This window comes from Cetorhinus maximus, chromosome 5, assembly GCF_964194155.1.
Source record: "Cetorhinus maximus chromosome 5, sCetMax3.hap1.1, whole genome shotgun sequence".
In the NCBI taxonomy this organism is placed as follows: domain Eukaryota; kingdom Metazoa; phylum Chordata; class Chondrichthyes; order Lamniformes; family Cetorhinidae; genus Cetorhinus; species Cetorhinus maximus.
This window is the reverse complement of record NC_135883.1, coordinates 130,168,004-130,187,616: the sequence shown is the minus strand read 5'-3', so window position 1 is coordinate 130,187,616 and position 19,613 is coordinate 130,168,004. Positions and strand designations below refer to the sequence as shown.

The following is a 19,613-nucleotide window of genomic DNA, read 5'->3' as shown; positions in this document are numbered from 1 at the left end:
CATGCACTTTTATGTTCCATAATAATCTTCGATGTGGCACCTTATTAAATGTCTTCTGGAAATCCAAGTACTTTACGTCCATAGGCTACCTCTCATCTACTGCACATGCTACTTCTTCAAAAAACTCCAATAAATTGGTTAAACATGATTTTACTTTCACAAAACCATGCTGACTCTTCCCAATTGCCTTGAACTCTTCTAAGTATAAAAATACACAGCAGAAAGAGGAGACGATAGCTACTGAAGTACCACCCGGACTACGGTGTACTGTGGGAGTCTGTTTATTCTCAAGAATAAAGAATGGCATCTCGCAGTAGCAGGTTATTACTCAAAGTTCCCTTTTATCACCCCCTGAGAGTTTGAGGAATTTGCTGAACAGTATGGGTTCAACATCATCATTCACCTCCAAATTACCCAAGTTTTATAGAAAAACACACCCAGATGCTCAAGACAACCTTTATAAAATGCCAAGAGACAAAGGAAGACCCACACCTTGCCTTATTGTCACTCTGAGCTACACCTTTCAAGGCTGACATGAAATTGCCTGCAGAGCTACTCAATAGCAGAAAGTACAATTCAACTTTGCTAAGCAAGATACACTCTCCAAATAACCAGGAGAAAGTAAAATAACAACTCACCCATATACAGGTAGAAGGAAGTCAACACTTCAACAAGCATGCCAAATCCTTGCCTGAGTTGTTGAGAGGACAAACTATACATGTACAGGATCCATTCCTGAAAACCTGGAACCCAACAAAAGTTGTTGGTGAAGCTGAGACTCCAAGGTCATACATCATTGAGACTGAAACCAGTAAGTAAATAAGAAGGAGCAGAGTCCGTATTCAGTCACACTTAAGATGGAAAAGCAGAAAAGATTATCAACAATGCCAGGAACATCACTAACAAAAGAGACAACATCTACAGCATCACTGACAAGCAGTGCAACAGCAACAACAAGAGACACAAACATCAGCAACAGCAAGCACAACTCCTACAACACCGGGAGCAACATGTATAAAGTTTCCATTACAACGTGCCAACTCATCACTGAGAGCGATGAATACCAAATCCACAAAATGGAGGCACAACATTCTCTCACCTAAGTGATACCGTGAATAATGTTTTGTGAAAAGGAAACAACCTATAAAAAATGCTTAAGGTGTACAGTTTAATTACAAAAGTCAATTGTTAATCTTCTGTAGTTTAGACCTATTATATAATAAAAACTTTTTTGTGTAAATTTATGGGATGTGGGCATCGCTGGCTTGGCCAGCAGTTATTGCCCATCCCTAATAGCCGTTGTGAGGTGGTGGTGAGCTGCCTTCTTGAATCGCTGCATTGCATGTGGTGTAGGTACACCCACAGTGCTCTTAGGGAGGGAATTCCACAATTTTGACCCAGTGACAGTGAAGGAACGGTGATATATTTACAAGTCAGAATGGTGAGTGACTTGGAGAGGAAATTCCAGGTGGTGATGTTCCCATGTGTCAGCTGCCCTTGTCCTTCTAGATGGTGGAGGTTGTGGGTTAGGAAGGTGCTGTCTATGGAGGCGTGGCGAGTTCCTGAAATGCATCTTGTAGATGGTACACACCGCTGCCTATGTGCATTGGCGGAGGAGGGAGTGAATGCTTGTGGAAGTGGTGCCAATCAAGCGGGCTGCTTTGTCCTAGATGGTGTTGAGCTTCTTGAGTGTTGTGAGAGCTGCACTCATCCAGGAAAGTGGGGAGTATTCCATCACACTCCTGACTTGTGTCTTTTTGATGGTGGACAGTCTTTGGGGAGTCAGGTGGTGAGTTACTCGCTGCAGAATTCCTAGTCCCTGACCTGCCCTTATAGCCACAGTATTTATATGGCTAGTCCAGTTCAGTTTCTGGTCAATGGTAACTCTCAAGATGTTTATAGTGGGGATTCAGCAATGGTGATGTCATTGAATTTCAAGGGGCGATAGTTAGATTCTCACTTGTTGGTGATGGTCATTGCCTGGCACTTGTGTGGCATGGATGTTACTTGCCACTTGTGAGCCTAAGCCTGGATATTGTCCAGGTCTTGCTGCATTTGGACATGGACTGCTTCAGTATCTGAGAAGTCATAAATGGTGCAGAACAGTGTGCAATCATCAGCGAACATCCCAACTTCTGACCTTATGATAGAAGGAATGTGTTAAGGGTGACGGAGTTGTACTTTTGCAGACACTTCTTAGGTGGAAACATTAAGTTTATTTACAATATACTCAGCAGCAACTACATGTGTGCTTTCAACTCTAACTCTAGCTCTACACTGACTGCTGAGGTAGCACGTGCTACTATCCTATTGGTTAATACAGATCATGTGATCTTCCTTAACAAGCATTATTCTTAAAGGTACCTTACAAACTAAATAAAACTATAATTACTAAATTCCTCCCCCTTTAACTCGGCCATACATATATTTACAACTACATATTTTTCAAGACAACATAATATTTACACTGGGTAAGGAATTTACAAGTTCAGTCTTTCAGATGGTTTCCTGGTACATTGCAGCTCCACAACTTCAGATTCTTTGTCAGCAGCCTCCATTTCCGGAGTAGCCTGAACATCAGTTGCTTTGGTGGGCACTTGCAGTTCTGTATCCTCAACTCTTACAGGAACATCAGACATGTCAGTCCTGGGTTGAGTATCCTCAACAGGAAACGCAGACTCTGTCGTTGTCACTCCATTGGTGGAACCAAATTTTGGTGATTTGTCTCTCTCTTCCTTAAATGGCCCACATGTCTATGGATGATCTGGCCTTCCACCTCCACATGGTGAGATAAGGGTCCAGTCACCGCACTTATTTCACCCGGTAGCCACTTTGGTCCTTCCCTGAAGTTTTTCACGTATACCGGCTCTCCCATGGTAAGTTTCCTGTCACGATTATGCCAGTTGTGTCTAGTTTTCTGGCTTCCTTGACCCTTTCCACCTTCTCCTCTAAAATTTAGCATTATTACACTTGTTGTTGTGTGAGGAGTAGTCCTGTAATGAAAAAGAAAATTTGCTCGCTTGGTTGTCAAGGAATCGCCAGTTAGCTTTTTCATGCCTGCCTTGAACGTTTGAACCGCCCTTTTGGCCAGTCCGTTTGAGGAAGGGTGGTACGGTGCAGTTTTCACGAGTGATACCGTTGAGGCTGATAAACTGTTGAAATTCGGTACTCGTAAATGCTGTGTCGTTATCGGAAATGACTATGTCTGGTAGTCCGTGAATCGCAAAATTCTGGCGTACTTTCTCAATTGTAGCGCCCGACATTGGTGACTTCATCTCACCTATGTCCAGTCATTTTGAATGGGCATCGACAATGAACAGAAACATTGCTCCCAGGAAAGGTCCAACATAGTCAACGTGTAACTGGACCCAGGGTCTACCTGGCCACTCCCATGGGTGTAATGGAGCTGTCACTGGCAACTTTTGCAGTTGCTGACATTGCTCACAGTGTTTTACTAAACCCCCTATTTTGCCATTCATCCCAGATCACCATAGATAATTGCATAGATATGGTCTTCATTCGGGAAATTCCTGGATGCGCACTGCGCAGTTCAATTAAAAGTGGTTCCCTTCCCTTTGGAGGAACTATCACTTGTGCTCCCCACAATAAGATGCCATCCTGGCTGGTTATTTCATGCCTTCTGTTGAAGAACGGTTTTATTTTGCCAGATATGGGCTCCTGTGACCAACCATGTAGCACTTGTTCTCGTACTTGAGATAAGACTTGGTCCCTATTTGTCCAGTCTCTGATCTGTCGAGCACATAACGGCAAGGAGCCTAAGAAATTTAAAAGTAAAACAAGTTCCAATGGAGCTGGGACGCACTCATCATTTTCTTGTAAATGCAAATGACTAAGTGCAGCGGCGTTTGTGATTTGATTGCCAGGCCTACGTACGAAAGCGTACTTGTATGCTGCCAGAATTAAAGCCCTATTAGTACTTCTGTGTCTTCTTTCTATGTGCCACCTTCTTTCTAGCGTAGACTTTAATCTCGGCCTTCTTTTTGACTTCACTATTGGCCAGACTTCTCTCAGATGCAAGCTCAACTTATCTGAGCTCAATGGCTGAGTTTCCCAAAATTTCATGATTTGTCTGCTTCTTGGAAAATTCTGCGACTTTTGCGTCCAAAGCCTCTTTGGCTTCATTTAGCTGATTCTTCAGCTTTTCCATCTCTTTTTTGTATTTGTTTGCTGCCTCCTGGAAAATTGAACATTGTTGTGTCTTCTCTGCCAACTAATTCTTCAGTTTGTTCAGAGAGGTGCTGGATTCTTTCTGTTTCTCTTCATAATTTTCTAGAGGTACAAACTTTGACCTGAGGGAATCCTATAGAAACATAGAAACTAGGAGTTTCTTGTAGTGTGTGAAGGTCTTTCAAGAGGTTTTCTTTTTTCCTGCGAAGGTTGCTCACCTCGTCTCAAACTCTGTCATCAAGCAGGGTCCCTTTGAGTTTCTTCTGCTGTTCTTCCAGGCTTTGGCTGGAAGCCAGAATTTCTTCAGGTTGTTGAGTCCTTACACACTCCTTTTTCAAAACAGGAACACTTCCAGCTTCCTTTTGGAATCTCAGTGACCAATCAAGGTTGATTTCCCTTAGCCAATTTTGCCCTAGAAGGTTTGGTCCTCTGCCTCTCAATGCCAACACTGGTAGCTTTGCCGATTAACTTCCATAATGGACAGTTACTCTGTTTATGCCTTCTACTTGAATGTCTTCACCTGTGTATGCTTTTAACTTGGCCACTGTTCATTCCAAACTTAATGAATGTTCACCACAATTCAAATATCTGAAAGTATGTTCCCCAATTACTGTAGTGGAAATTCCTGTCTACTTTCTTTTTAACAGACCATAAGACCATAAGACGTAGGAGCAGAAGTAGGCCATTCGGACCATCGAATCTCTCCACCATTCAATGAGATCATGGCTGATCTGATAATCCTCAACTCCACTTTTCTGCTTTTTCCTCATAACTCTTGATTCCATTACTGATTAAAAATCTGTTTATCTCAGCCTTGAATATACTTAATGGCCCAGCCTCTACAGCCCTCTGTGGTAAAGAATTCCACAGATTAACAACCCTCTGAGAAGAAATTCCCCTTAATCTCTGTTTTAAATGGGCGACCTCTAACTCTGAGATTATTTCCTCGGGTCCTAGACTCACCCACAGGGGGAACAACCTCTCAGCACCTACCCTGTCAAGCCCCCTGATAATCTTATATGTTTCAATAAGGTCGCCTCCCATTCTTCTAAACTCCAATGAGTACAGGCCCAACCTACTCAACCTCTCCTCATAAGGAAATCCCTCCATCCCCAGGATTAACCTAGTGAATCTTCTCTGGACTGTCTCCAATGTCAGTATATCTTTCCTTAGATAAGGGGACCAAAGCTGTTCACAGTATTCTAGGTGTGGTCTAACTAGTGCCATGTATAGTGTTAGCAACACTTCCCTATTTTAATGCTCCATTCCCTTTGAAATAAAGGCCTGCATTCCATTTACCTTACCTGCTGAACTTGTATGCTAGCTTTTTGGGATTCATGCATGAGGACCCCCAAATCCCTCTGTGCTGCAGCTTTTTTCAGTCTTTCTCCATTTAAATAATATTCAGCTCCTCTCTTTTTCTTGCCAAAGTGCATAGCCTCACTTTTTCCCACATTATATTCTATCTGCCATGTTTTTGCCCATTCACTTAACCTGTCTATATCCCTCTGCATACTCTGTGTCATCCCCACCACTTGCCTTCCCGCCTATTTTTGTGTCATCTGCAAACTTGGCGATAGTACATTCCCTTCCCTCATCCATATCATTAATGTATATTGTAAATAATTGTGGCTCCAGCACTGATCCCTGTGGCACTAGTTACAGGTTGCCATCCTGAAAATGCCCCCCGTACAGGTTTGCCATTTACTTTCACTATGGCAAACATTGGTTCTGTCTTTTCAACTTTCAGATTAAACAATAAGTAAATGTCAGAATTTGTTGTTTCAGGCTGTTCTACATTGTAGATTTCATTGGGCTTCTTCTTTTGCTTACAAGCCTGCTTGAATCTTTCCTTGTCCTACTTCATCGTATGTCCATTTTTGTGATAATAGATTTTTTTTTAAACTGCCAATTGCTAAAAGGCTGTTTGTTTCCACCTCTATTAAAATTATTCTTCGATTTTGCTGCTAAGCTATTTTTCTTTATTCTTCAGCTAGCGGGGTCTGTTTCCTGCTTCTTGGCAGAGTCTTGCTTTTTTGCGTCACTTTCGGCTGAGGTTTCCCACCTAATGTGGAGGACTGTACCATGTTGCGCACTCTGTATTGCTTGTGAATCTCTTATTGTGTTTTCCATGGCCATCACTAGCGCCTTCTTAAAATCCAGATTCACTTCGGGCAATAATCTTTTCTGAATAGTGTCCTCTTTCACACTACACACTAAACAATCTACAAGCGTATCATTCAGAATTGTACTGAACTCACAATGTTCTATTAGCTGCTTCAAATTTGCCACGTAGCATGCAATTGTCTCACCCGGGGCTCTATTTCGTGAATTAAACCTGAAACTCTGCATCATGACTGAGGGCTTGGGTTCTAAGTGACCCTTCACAAGGTCCACCAATTCATCGAAATTTTTCGAATCTGTGGCACTGGGTTCCGTCAAACTTCAAATCAATGCATAGGTTTTTCTCCCACAAGTACTCAAGAGGATCGCTTGCCTCTTCTCTTCCCCCATAATCTCTTACGCTTGAAAAAGGAATGTGAGGCATTCTATGTATTGAGACCAATCGCCTGTGGCAGGTTCAAAAGGATCAATTCTCCCAAATTGTTGAATTTTAAGAGAAGATCACTTCTTCAATTCTAACGGAGCTTGCTGCTTACAATCACCAGGTGAGGTACAGTGCTGATTTCTTTTTAACTTGATTTCTTCTGTTCAACCCTGTTTTATTCTCATTGCCAGTTTGTTATAGGGCGGCCGAGTTGTACTATTAGTAATAGAGTTGAACAGCAGACACTTCTTGGGTGCAACCATTAAGTTTATTTACAATATACTCAGCAGCAACTACACATGTGCTTTCAACACCAACTCTAACTCTACACTGACTGCTGAGGTGGCCCATGCTACTCTCCTATTGGTCACTACAGATCATGTGATCTTCCTTAAAAGTACATTACACACTAAATAAAACCATAATTACTACAGAAGGTCTTTGCTGAAGCTGCTGAAGATGGTTGGGCTGAGGACACTACCCTGAGAAACCCCTGCAGTGATATCCTAGTGCTGAGTACTTTTCCTCCAACAACCACAACCATCTCCTATTGTGCTAGGTACGACTCCAATCAGCAGACAGCTTTCCACCTGATTCCCATTGATTCCAGTTTAGCTAGGACTTCTTGATACCACATTCAGTCAAATTCTCCCTTGATGTCAAGGGCAGTGACTCTCACCTCACCTCTGGAGTTCAGCTCTTTTGTCCATCCCTCAGCTAAGGCTGTAATACATAGAGGCATTATTTGTTTTCAGAAAGAGGGATGTTACGTTGTTATATTATGCGAAAAGATTTAGGAGGAATATTGTCACTCACCAGTGCACCACAGTCAATGTACTGAGCAACAATGTTATCATTTTTAAAAATTCTTTCATGGGATGTGAGCATCGCTGGATAAGCCAGCATTTATTTCCCATCACTAATTGCCCTCGAGAAGGTGCTGGTGAGCCACCTTCTTGAACCATTTCAGTCCATGTGGTGTGCATGCACCCACAGTGCTGTTAGGAAGGGAGTGATAGCGAAGAAATGGCAATATAGCCCAAGTCAGGATGGCGAGTGGCTTGGAGGTGAACTTTCAGGTGGTGGTGCTCTCACGCATCTGTTCTTGTTCTTCTAGATGATAGAGGTCACTTGTTTGGAAGGTGCTGTTGAGGGAGCCTTGGTGAGTTTCTAAAATGCATCTTGTAGATGGTAGACACTGCAACCACTGTGCATTGGTGGTGAATTGAGTTAATGTTGAAGGTGGTTGATGAAGTGCCAATCAAGCGGACTGCTTTGCCCTGGATGGCGTTGACCTTCTTGAGTGTTGTGGGAGCTGTACTCATCCAGGCAAGCGGAGAGTATTCCATCACATCCTGACTTGTGCTTTGTATATAGCGGACAGGCTTTGGGGAGTCAGGAGATGAGTTATTTGCTGAAGAATTCCCAACCTCTGACCTGCTGTATAGTCACAGTGTGTATATGGCTGATCCAGTTCAGGTTCTGTTCAATGGTAAACCCCAGGATTTTGGGCGATTAAGCATTGGTAATGCCGTTGAATGTTAAGGGGAGGTAGTTAGATTCTCCCTTGTTGGAGATGGTCATTGCCTGGAACTTCTGTGGCAGAAATGTAAATTGTCAATTATCAGCCCAAGCCTGAACATTGTCCAGGGCTTTCTAATTATGGGCACAGACTGCTTCAGCATCTGAGGAGTTGAGAATGGTGCTGAACATTGTGCCATCATCAGCAAACAGCCCCACTTCTGACCTTATGATGGAAGGAAGGTCATTAATGAAGCAGCTGAAGATGGTTGGGCCGAGGACACTACCCTAAGGAACTCCTGCAATGATGTCCTGGAGCTGAGATGATTGACCTTTGGCAAGCACGACCATTTTCCTTTTTTCTAGATATAACTCCCACCAGTGGAGAGTTTTCCCCTGATTCCCATTGATTCCAGTTTTTCTAGGGCTCCTTAATGCCACACTTGCTTAAATGCTGCCTTGATGTCAATAGCTGTCACTCTCACCTCACCTCTGGAGTTCAGCTCTTTTGTCTATGTTTGAACCAAGGCTGTATTGAGGTCAGGAGCTGCGTGGCCCTGGCGGAACCCAAACTGAGTGTCAGTGAGCAGGCTATTTTTGGGTAAGCACCGTTTGATAGCACTGTTGATCAACCCTTCCATCACTTTACCGATGATCGAGAGTAGACTGATGTGGCGGTAATTGGTCAGGTTGGATTTGTCATGCATTTTGTGTACAGGACATATCTGGGCAGTTTTCCACATTGCCAGGTAGATGTCAATGTTGTAGCTGTACTGAAACAGCTTGGCTAAGGGCGTGGCAAGTTCTGGAGCACAAGTTTTCAGTAGACATGTCCCCTACAAAAATAAGAGTGGTACTGCCAAATCTAGACTTCCCAGGGGAAGATCAAACAGAAAAAGAAAGCATACAATAGGCAAAAGAACTAAGCACTGCAGATAGCCTAGACGAATATAGGAAGTGCAGGGACGAAGTAAAAAAGGAAATAAGAAATTCAAAGAGAGGGCATGAAAAAAGATTAGCAAGTAAAGTTAAAGATAACCCAAAGATGTTTTACCAATACATTAATGCTAAAAGGTTAGTTAAGGAAAAAGTGGGACCTATCAGAGATGAAGATGGAAACTTGTGTGTAGATGCAGAGGCTGTGAGAAGGGTTTTGAATGAATATTTTGTCACCATGTTTACAAAGGAAAGGGAGGATGTAGATATAGTAGTCCAGGAGGAACACTGTGAGATATTGGACGGGATAGTCATAAAGAGAGAGGAAGTACTCGAAGGATTGAAATCCTTGAAAGTTGATAAGTCACCAGGGCCAGATGGATTGTTTCCAAGGCTGCTGAAGGAAGTCAGGAAGGAGATAGCAGATGCTGTGAGGATGATTTTCCAATCTTCACTAGATACAGGGGAGGTACTGGAGGACTGGAGAAATGCAAACGTAGTTCCATTGTTTAAAAAGGGATCAAAGGAAATGCCAAACAATTATAGGCCAGTTAGTCTTACATCGGTGGTGAGCAAATTAGTAGAATCAATCCTGAGAGATCGGATTAACTGTCATGTGGAAAGGCATGGACTAGTCAGGGATGGCCAGCATGGATTTGTTAAAGGAAGGTCTTGCCTCACAAATTTGATTGAATTCTTTGAGGAAGTGACAAGAAGGGTTGATGAAGGGAGTGCAGTGGATGTTGTGTACATGGATTTTAACAAGGCATTTGACAAGGTCCCACATGGCAAATTGGTCAGGCAAGTAAAAGCCCATGGGATTCAGGATAATGTGGCAAACTGGATAAAAGGTTGGCTTTGTAACAGGAAACAAAGGGTAATGGTCGATGGGTTCCCTTGCGAATGGAAAGTTGTCTCAAGTGGTGTTCCACAGGGCTCGGTGTTGGGACCCTTGCTGTTTGTGTTATAAATTAACGATTTGGATGTGAACGTGGGGGGCACGATTGGGAAATTTGCAGATGACACAAAGATTGGCTGAGTAGTGGATAGTGTAGAGGATAGCCATAATCTCCAAAACGATATAGATGGGTTGGTGGAGTGGGTAGTAAAGTGGCAGATGGATTTTAACATAGAGAAGTGTGAGGTCATACATTTAGGGAGCTCAAACAGTTACAGGGATTACACAATAAATGGGAATATACTAAGAGGGGTAGATGAAGTGAGAGATCTTGTGGTATAGGTACACAGGTCCCTGAAGGCAGCAGTTCAAGTAGACAAGGTTGTAAAAAAGGCATATGGAATGCTCTCCTTCATTGGCAGAGGTATAGAATATAAAAGTAAGGATATAATGTTGGAATTGTATAAAACACTGGTGAGGCCACACTGGAGTATTGTGTGCAGTTCTGGTCACCACATTACAGGAAGGACGTAATAGCTCTGGAGAGAGTGCAAAGGAGGTTTACAAGAATGTTACCAGGCTTAGAAAAGTGTAGCTATGAGGAGAGATTGGATAGGTTGGGGTTACTTTCCTTAGAACAAAGAAGGCTGAGAGGTGACATGATTGAGATGTACAAAATTATGAGGGGAATAGATAGAGTGAACAGGATAAAATTGTTTCCCTTGATTGGGCCTGAGAGCACCTCCAACTGTGTGGGTGGACACCCCATGCCAGTGGCTCTGAAGCTAACAGTGGCCCTCAACTTCTATGGATCTGGCTCTTTCCAGGGATCGGTGGGGGATCTGTGTGGAGTCTGCCAATCAGCTGTCCACAGTTGCATCAAGCTAGTGACAGAAGCTCTGTTCAGGTGGGTATTAACTTCCTTATGGACGATGCCAGCCAGGCTGAGCGATCCAGAGGCTTTGCAGTGTTGCTGGCTTCCCCGGCGTCCAGGTTGCAACCGACGGTACACATGTGGCCACAAAGGCGACAGTGGGTGAGCCAGGTGCTTTCGTTAATAGGAAGTGATTCCACTCCATGAATGTGCAGAAAGTGGGCAGAATTTTGCCCTCGGATGGCATGCAGGCCCTACTGGCTTGGCGGCGGGCGGGCAGCTGACCCCTGCCACTGAAACGGGACCCGCCGCCATTTTAGGTGGGCGGGCCAATTAAGGTCCGCCCAGTGGCATCCCCAACGGGAAGCGCTATGCGCTTCCTGTGCGGGGGGTGGGGGGAGAGGGATTCCCCAGCTGTCAAAGTGTGCTCTTTCGCGTATGCGCATGACAGAGCGCACTTCTCCCTGGGGCAAAGTCCTGTCTCAGGGAGAATAGTGACAGTGGAAAAAACTTTAAAAATACAAACGTTAAAAAATTATTAACATGTCCCCCTCATGTGACAATGTCACATGAGATGGGACACATTAATAAAGAACGCATAAACTTTATTAATTTTGTACAAAACAGACATGAAACTTCATCCCGCCAGTGGATGAAGTTTCATGAATAATCAGAAGCCCGCTGGGGCTCCTGGCCTGTCCGCCAGCCTTAAGGTTGGCCGGGCAGGCCTCTAAGTACTTTAATGGCCTCAATTGGCCATTGACAGGTTGGTGGGCGGACAGCTGATTTCGCTGTCCGCCCGCTGTCCTAAAAATTTAAATGGATCGGGATGACGTCGGGGATTCCTCCCGACGTCATCCCGCATAATCTTCCCCTCGGTGAGCGGGCCCCGCCCCCAAATCGCCGAGGGGAAATTCCTGGCCAGTGTGTGATCACAGGATGGAGATTCTGCAAGTCTGTGCAAGGTAATCTGGCAGCTACCATGATGCTTATATCCTGAGACACTCCCAGGTGCCGAGGCTCTTCAGTGCTCCAGCCCAACTGGATGGATGGCTGCTGGGTGACAAGGGCTATCCAATGAAAAGGTGTCTTATGACACCTCTCCGCCACCCAAAACAGAGGCAGAGCAGCGGTATAACAGGGACCATGTCTCCACAAGGGCGGTGATAGATCTCCTGAAGATTCACTTCCGATGCCTGGACCGTTCAGGGAATGCATTACAATACCCCACAGAGTGGGTGTTACTGATCGTGGTTGCATGCAGTGCTCTCCACAATCTGGCACTGGAAAGGGGGAACCGACTGGAGGAAGAGGACCTTGACGCAGCTCCGCAGGCCACAGAGGATGAGTCTAATAGTGAGTGAGAAGAGGAGCATGGTGAGGAGAATTCTGAGGGCGTGGAGGCAGAAATCTGTAACCTCCAGGGAAGCAGGGACAACAGGCACGCCTTGGTCCAACGATCCTTCCGCTATGCCACCAAATAAGTGCTACCACCTCATGCCAGGGCTGCCGCCTTCATCCCGGATGTCTGAAATGACCCTTTCATTTGACCCCAAAGTCCACTCAGTGCATGTACAATAAAGTTTAGAGCTGGGCACATGCAGCATTACATATTAGCGTACCCTGCACCACATTAAATAAAAAAGGCGAAACATACTCAGGTAATTACAACAAAAGAAAATTTATCTCATTTTGACAGTCCAAACAAATTAACAGGACCTTCTCTGGTCATCAACCCCAGAACAATACACATAAACAAAACATTGTACAACAGAAGATCACATGTGGCCAGCCCCTCTTGTGCTCATGGTGCCTTAAACTTATGTTTATGAGTGCTACACTTGGTGCCTCCTCCAGCCCTTGTTGGCACCAGCATTGGAGACTCTGCTGTCATGTTGGCCTTGATGACTTTGGCTGTCATCCTCTTGCCAGTGGAGCCTGTGCTGCTCCCTCCTGAGAGGGAGGGGCCAGTGCCACGGCTGGCATCTCCCCAGTCGCCGCAGCCTCATCAGATGCCACGGTCACTGGCAGGGGAGTGGAGGAGCTGCTGTCATCATCCAGAGTGCCCTGAGAGGAGCCCACAGAGAGATGACAGGCAGCTCTTGCGCCGACGTGAGGTCGCTCTGGATCTCCCCGCTCACCATCGATGGATGGGCACCTAGCTGGGATACTGGGTGCCTCATCCATCTCCCACACTGACACTGACCAGCTGAGGTCAGTCCCTGTGTGAGCGTTTGCAGGTCTGAACTCAACCCGAAGAACCCCTGATTCTCTTCCTGGAGCTGCCTCTCCATGAGAGTGGCCATTCTGTCAATGGAAGAGACAGTGTGCTTGGCCATGAGGGTGAACACAGTGCTGATACTCTGCATGGACTCCTCCATAATGGAGACCATGGCATGCATATGCTCATGGATCTCCACCAGATCCTTCAGTGCATCTTGCTGGACATACAGCATCTGCCGCCTACTGGATGACTCCAGAGGCTCATCATCTGCCCTCGACTCAGCATCATCCTGATCTCCAGCAGCCCTCCAGCTGCCAGCACCCTGGGCACTCTCTGCCTCCGCCTGCACCTCAAGCTGGTGTGAAGTGCCCTCACCGCTGTGCACCGACCTTCTAGCCACCGATCTAACGCCCACTGAGGTGCTGGTACCTGCGCTGATGCCTGGTTCAGACAGAGGGTGTGGCGCAGGTGCATCTGGAGCCTGGTGGTCCTCTGGCGCCAGAGGTGGCTCTTTGGGGCCTTGCAATTGGGTATGTGGTGGCATGTCATTAGTTTACGTCATCACACTGTCACTGTGCATGTCAGGCACCCTGGTGAGACTGTGGAGATCTGCATCATGTTGCCATCGTCTTTCAATGATCAATGGGGAATCCAGTTTTGAGGCTCCCATCAATGATGAGACTACACAAGCGTGTTTGCACCATCTGAAACTCTCACCTCTGTGCACTCTTACCTTCGCCTGACACCCCAGCCTCTCTGTGACCAGTTGACCGAGGTGCGTGCTGGCTCTCCATCTCCAAGGTATCCTGCTCATACCACGTGTGGATTAGGATGTTTTGGGGGCCTCCGTCGGTCCGCAGCCTTTCAATGTTGTTATGAGCCGTCTTCTCCTGAAAGGACAGAGGAGCATTGATTAGCTGGACAGACTGGATGTAGGAATGATGTTTCCTCTGGCTGGGGGGTCTAGAGCAAGGGGTCACAATCTCAGGATATGGGGTAGGCCATTTAGGACTGAGATGAGGAGAAACTTCTTCACTCAGAGGGTGGTGAACCTGTGGAATTCTCTACCACAGAAGGTTGTGGAGGCCAAGTCTGAATATATTTAAGAAGGAGAAAGATAGATTTGTAAACTCTAAAGGCATCAAGGGTTTGGGGTGATAGTGGGAGTATGGCGTTGAGATAGAGGATCAGCCATGATCATACTGAATGGCAAAGCAGGCTCAAAGGGCCGTATGACCTACTCCTGCTTCTATTTTTCAATGGGCAGGATTTTCAGCTCGTCGGGTGGGCACAGCAGGCGGGCCCGGGCATGGCTGGGAAACGGCCCTCCGCCCGCAATCGGCCCCCAACCCAGATTTCACACTGGCTGGCCAATTAACGGCTGAAAGGCTCAGTGCTGCCAGGGTGGGGGCAGGAGGAGGGCGAACGCTGAAGTCTGCACAAGCATTACCACTGTGCCGTTGCTGCCCCTCCATGGGAAGAAGCCCCGCCCTCCAGAGCTGCTGGCCAATCAGATTGGCTAGCGGCTCAAGGAGCTTCAGCATTGCCAGAACTCAGTAATGAGTGCTGCTGAAACTGTAAGGGTACCTACGAGGAAGAGCGATGACATCTGGGCTTTTCGGGCTGGAACAGATCGAGCAACTTGATGGGGAGGGGGTGATGGGGGTGGGAGGGTGGGCTTAGGAGGCCAAGTGGGAAGGAACAAAAGGGTGTAACATCTTGGGAGAGGTGCCCCCAATGTGCACAAGGCACCCGCACCCACCACCCCCCCCCCCCCCACCCCCACAAGGGACGTGCCCCCTCCCTACCCGCCCTACATTGCATATAGTAAATGGACTGCCTACTCCAACCTGCCTGCCCACGCCATATTATGGCATGGCAGCCTTACATACTTGTCAATTGGCTTGGTAACAAGCTCAATTGACTGTTAATTATTTAATTAAAAATGGCAAGTGAGCTGCTGATTTCGGCACCCACCCACCTACCATATCATGGGGCGTAGCTCAGGGGTGGGCGGGAAGGTAGAGGGGTTTCCACCCCTCGTATTTTACATGCCCGCACGCTCCACCACCACCCCCCACCTCCCCATCGAAAACAGGCCCAGTTGAGGACCGTAAAATCCATGCCTCTAGTGTCAGCTCCTATATCTGTGTAAAATGGTGAGATCATTTCGAACACACTTTAGGAATGATGCCAGAGAAGACTTAGTGAAATGGTACTGCACCAGGGTTGAGGGATTTCAATTTTGTGGATAGACTGGAGAAGCTGGGGTTGTTCTCGCAGCAGAAAAGATTAACAGGAGATTTGATAGAGGTGTTCAAAAATCAAGAAGGGTTTCGATCGACGAAATAAGGAGAAACTTTCCGGTGGCAGAAGGGCCAGTAACAGAGGGGTCAGGGTTGAAAATAATGGGCGAAAGAGCTAGTGGCAAAATGAGCAATAACATTTTCATGCAGCAATGTGACCTGGAATGCACCTCCTGAAAGCGTGGTGGAAGCATGTTCACTTGTAACATTCAAAAGAAATGAATAGATACTTGAAGGGAAAAAATAGCTATGAAAAGTAACAGCAGGGTGGAACTAATTGGATAGCTCCACCACCTAACTGGCACAGGCATGGTGCGCCAAATGGCATCTTTTCGCGCTATATTCATATATGATTTTCTGATTCTTATGGGATTTGATCGTGGCCCATGGAAACATCCCTGAGTTCTTGAAGGAAGTGAAATGGCTATGTGTTTGCGAACTGTGTATGAATCAGCGCAGGAATAGCCCTGTCCACATCATCAAATGTAATTATTTATATGGTCACAATACCACAGATTGTGTAACAGAGTTGACGTGACAGGAAAAGGTTTTTTGCCATAATCAGCCTCGAACTATCTGACCCATTTAAGCTAAGGACTGTTGATTAATCCCCAATGCTCCAATCAAATTTCTTGGCTGTATCTAACATCCAAATTGAACAAGAATTGCTTCATTATTCCATGAATAGTAACATTTAATGTTTCTTGAAGATGATGCTGTCTGATAAAACTTCCCTACTTTATAAATGTTTATAACAGTTACAGCAAAAAAAAACTTCTAGTATTGTGACTTTTATTTATGAAAAAGGGGAAAACATGCTGGACTATGAGAAAGGGCAGGGGAATAGGATGAATTGGATAGCTCTTTCAAAAAGCTGGCACAGGCACAATGGGCCAAGTGGCCTCATGTGCTGCACATTCAATGATTTTAAATCACTGGGGCAAGGAAAAGATTATTTAGGCTTGATAAACCTATTTGAAAAACTTGTAAATTCTAACCCTAGTATGTATTCAAGTGGACAGGTAATGTGCGTAATGTAGATGTAAATGTACAAGCATAGAGGCAATTTATTTTTAATCAGCTCTCATGCATATAGTGAACAGAACAAGGAGGCATGGTATTGATTTGCCTGTGGATTTCTGTCAGTTCTACTGAGTAAACAACATCAATGTCGCTCAATGGCAGGAAGCTAGAGCACCGTGTTCAAAATCGACAAATTAGCTTTCTAAAGTGAACTGGGTCAACTCCCTTTATGGATTAAGATTCATTGTTTTCAGCACTTGCACCAGCAATTGGCCTACATCCAAAATGGTCAACGTTATCATAGAAATCAATTCAAAATTTAGGTGATCTTTGATGTAAAGGCATGGAAACTTTTTAAAAAAGTATTGTTAAGATCGAATTCAAGACCAAACCTCAAAGTACAAAATACTGACATCATTCAGAAATACTCTTTACTTTCTCCACAATTGGAAATGAAGTACAGAGTTGCTTCCAGAGAAGCAAATCCACATGGAGATTCATGTCCCATCCTCAAGGATGCACTTATTTCAATTTGTAACCTTATAGAGACACAGCTGTAGTACTTGGCTACATTTGAACCAATTTTTGATATTAATTTATGTTACAGAATGACATGAGCTGCCTCCTGTTACCATTAGCAATCCTGATTTTTTGCTAGTTTGACCAGAAACTTTATGTTGAAATATTAAATGAAGATGCTTTGGGAGCCATGAATGTAAAACTAAATCTAGTTCCAGCTTGTGCCTGGAGCAGTGCTGCAGCTGGCGCTAACTGGCTTTTACATCTAGGCAAAGAGTCGAATGTTTGTTTCAGATGCAGACCCTGGAAGCTTTTTTGCCTACACCAATATGGTGAGTGATGCACTTTTGGCATGTAATGGGCATGTGCTTCTGGACGCTACATTGGAATCTGAAACAAAAGCAAAAAACTCAGGATACTGGAAATCCAAAACAAAAACAAAAATAAAAATACCTGGAAAAACTCAGCAGGCCTGACAGCATCGGCGGAGAGGAACACAGTTAACGTTTCGAGTCCGTATGACTCTTCAATAGAACTTCAACAGGTCCTGTTGAAGAGTCATACGGACTTGAAACCTTAACTGTGTTCCTCTCCGCCAATGCTGTCAGACCTGCTGAGTTTTTCCAGGTATTTTTATTTTTGTTTTTGTTTTGGAATCTGAAACCCCCCTTTAGCTCCTAAAGAACAGTCTTGTGCCATCCAATGTCTGAGACCTTTTATCTTCCACTCTGAAAACCTCTTTGTTACTATTTGGAGTTACCATGCTGACATGGTCCCCTACTATCTATCTAGAACCAACATATCTTGTCCTTTGAACCAGACCTTGGAATATTTGCAAAGTCCATTTTACAGATCCTGAATATTATGTAGGATTGCATGGGCTATGCTGCACAAAAACAGGCCTTTCGGCTTAACCAGTCCACTCTAGTGTTCTACCATCTAAACCTACCATTGTAACCATCTACTCAATTCTCCCTCATAAACCGACTCCCACAGCTACCTCGACTATGGCTCCTCACACCCTGCTTCCTGTAAGGACTCCATCCCATTCTCTCAGTTCCTTCGCCTCCATTGCATCTGTTCTGATGATGCCACTTTCCAAAACAATCTTCCTTCTTCCTTAACCGAGGTTTTCCACCCACGGTGGTTGACAGGGCCCTCAACCGTGTCTGGTCCATCTCCCGCGCATCCTCCCTCACACCTTCCTCTCCCTCCCAGAACCATGAAAGGGTCCCCCTTGTCCTCACTTATCACCCTCCGCATTCAAAGAATCATCCTCCGCCATTTCCACCAACTCCAGCATGATACCAAACACATCTTCCCTTCACCCCCCCCCCCCACCCTCCCCCGGCGGCATTCCGCAGGGATCGTTCCCTCCGGGACATCCTGGTCCACTCCTCCATCACCCCCTACACCTCAACCCCCTCCCATGGCACCTTCTCAGGCAACTGCAGAAGGTGCAACACCTGCCCATTTACTTCCCCCCTCCTCACCGTCAAAGGGCCCAAACACTCCTTTCAAGTGAAGCAGCATTTCACTTGCACTTCCCTCAATTTAGTCTACTGCATTTGCTGATCCCAATGCGGTCTCTTCTACATTGGAGAGATCAAACGCAGACTAGGTGACCGCTTTGCGGAACACCTTTGGTCTGTCCGCAAGCATGACCCAGAGCTCCCTGACACTTGCCATTTCAACACACCACCCTGCTCTCATGCCCACATGTCCATCCTTGGCTTGCTGCAATGTTCCAGTGAAGCTCAATGCAAACTGGAGGAACAGCACCTCATCTTCCGACTAGGCACTTTACAGCCTGTCGGACTTAACATTGAGTTCAACAACTTCAGATCATGAACTCTCTCCTCCATCCCCACCCCCTTTTTGATCCCTCTTTTTCTAATTATTTATATTTTTAAAATATATTTTTCTTTTCTCACCTATTTCCATTATTTTTAAATGTATTCCCATCCATTGTTTCATCTCCACCTTTTAGCCTACTTCGATCCCTTCGCCCCACTCCACCCCCACTAGGGCTATTTGTCACTTGCTCGTCCTGTTTTCTACCCTTAATGTCACCATTAGCACATTTCTTAGCTAATATCACCACCGTCAACACCCCTGTGTCCTTTTGTCTATGACATCTTTGGCAATCTCTTCTTTGCCTCCACCTATCACTGGCCCTCTATCCAGCTCTACCTGTCCCACCACCCCTCATCCAGCTTATATTTCACCTCATTTCTATTTCTCCTCAGTTCTGATGAAGTGTCATACGGACTCGAAATGTTAACTGTATTCCTCTCCGCAGATGCTGTCAGACCTACTGAGTTTTTCCAGCTATTTTTATTTTCCCTCATATGCTTGTCCAGTTTCCCTTTAAGTGCGTCTATACTATTCAACCACTCCCTGTGGTAGTGAGTTCCACATTCTTATCACTCTTATCAGTCATTCTTACCACTCAGAATCGAACAATTATGTGAAGATTAGTGGCAGGTCAGAAGATTGGATAAATTTTAAGAACCATCAAAGAATGATGAAAAAAAAATAGAGGGACAAATTAGAGGGTGAGAGAACGTTCACTA

General features: G+C 45.3%; 1 long non-coding RNA gene across 1 annotated transcript in view; it reads right to left on the bottom strand.

Annotated features, from left to right (window-relative positions):
- Positions 1-716: 716 nt before the first annotated feature.
- Positions 717-19,613, bottom strand: part of LOC144680362 (uncharacterized) — a 195,222-nt gene continuing 176,325 nt past the window's right edge. The window contains exon 3 of the long non-coding RNA XR_013576550.1: positions 717-743. This is a non-coding gene — a long non-coding RNA (uncharacterized LOC144680362). The remainder of the gene's footprint in view (positions 744-19,613) is intronic.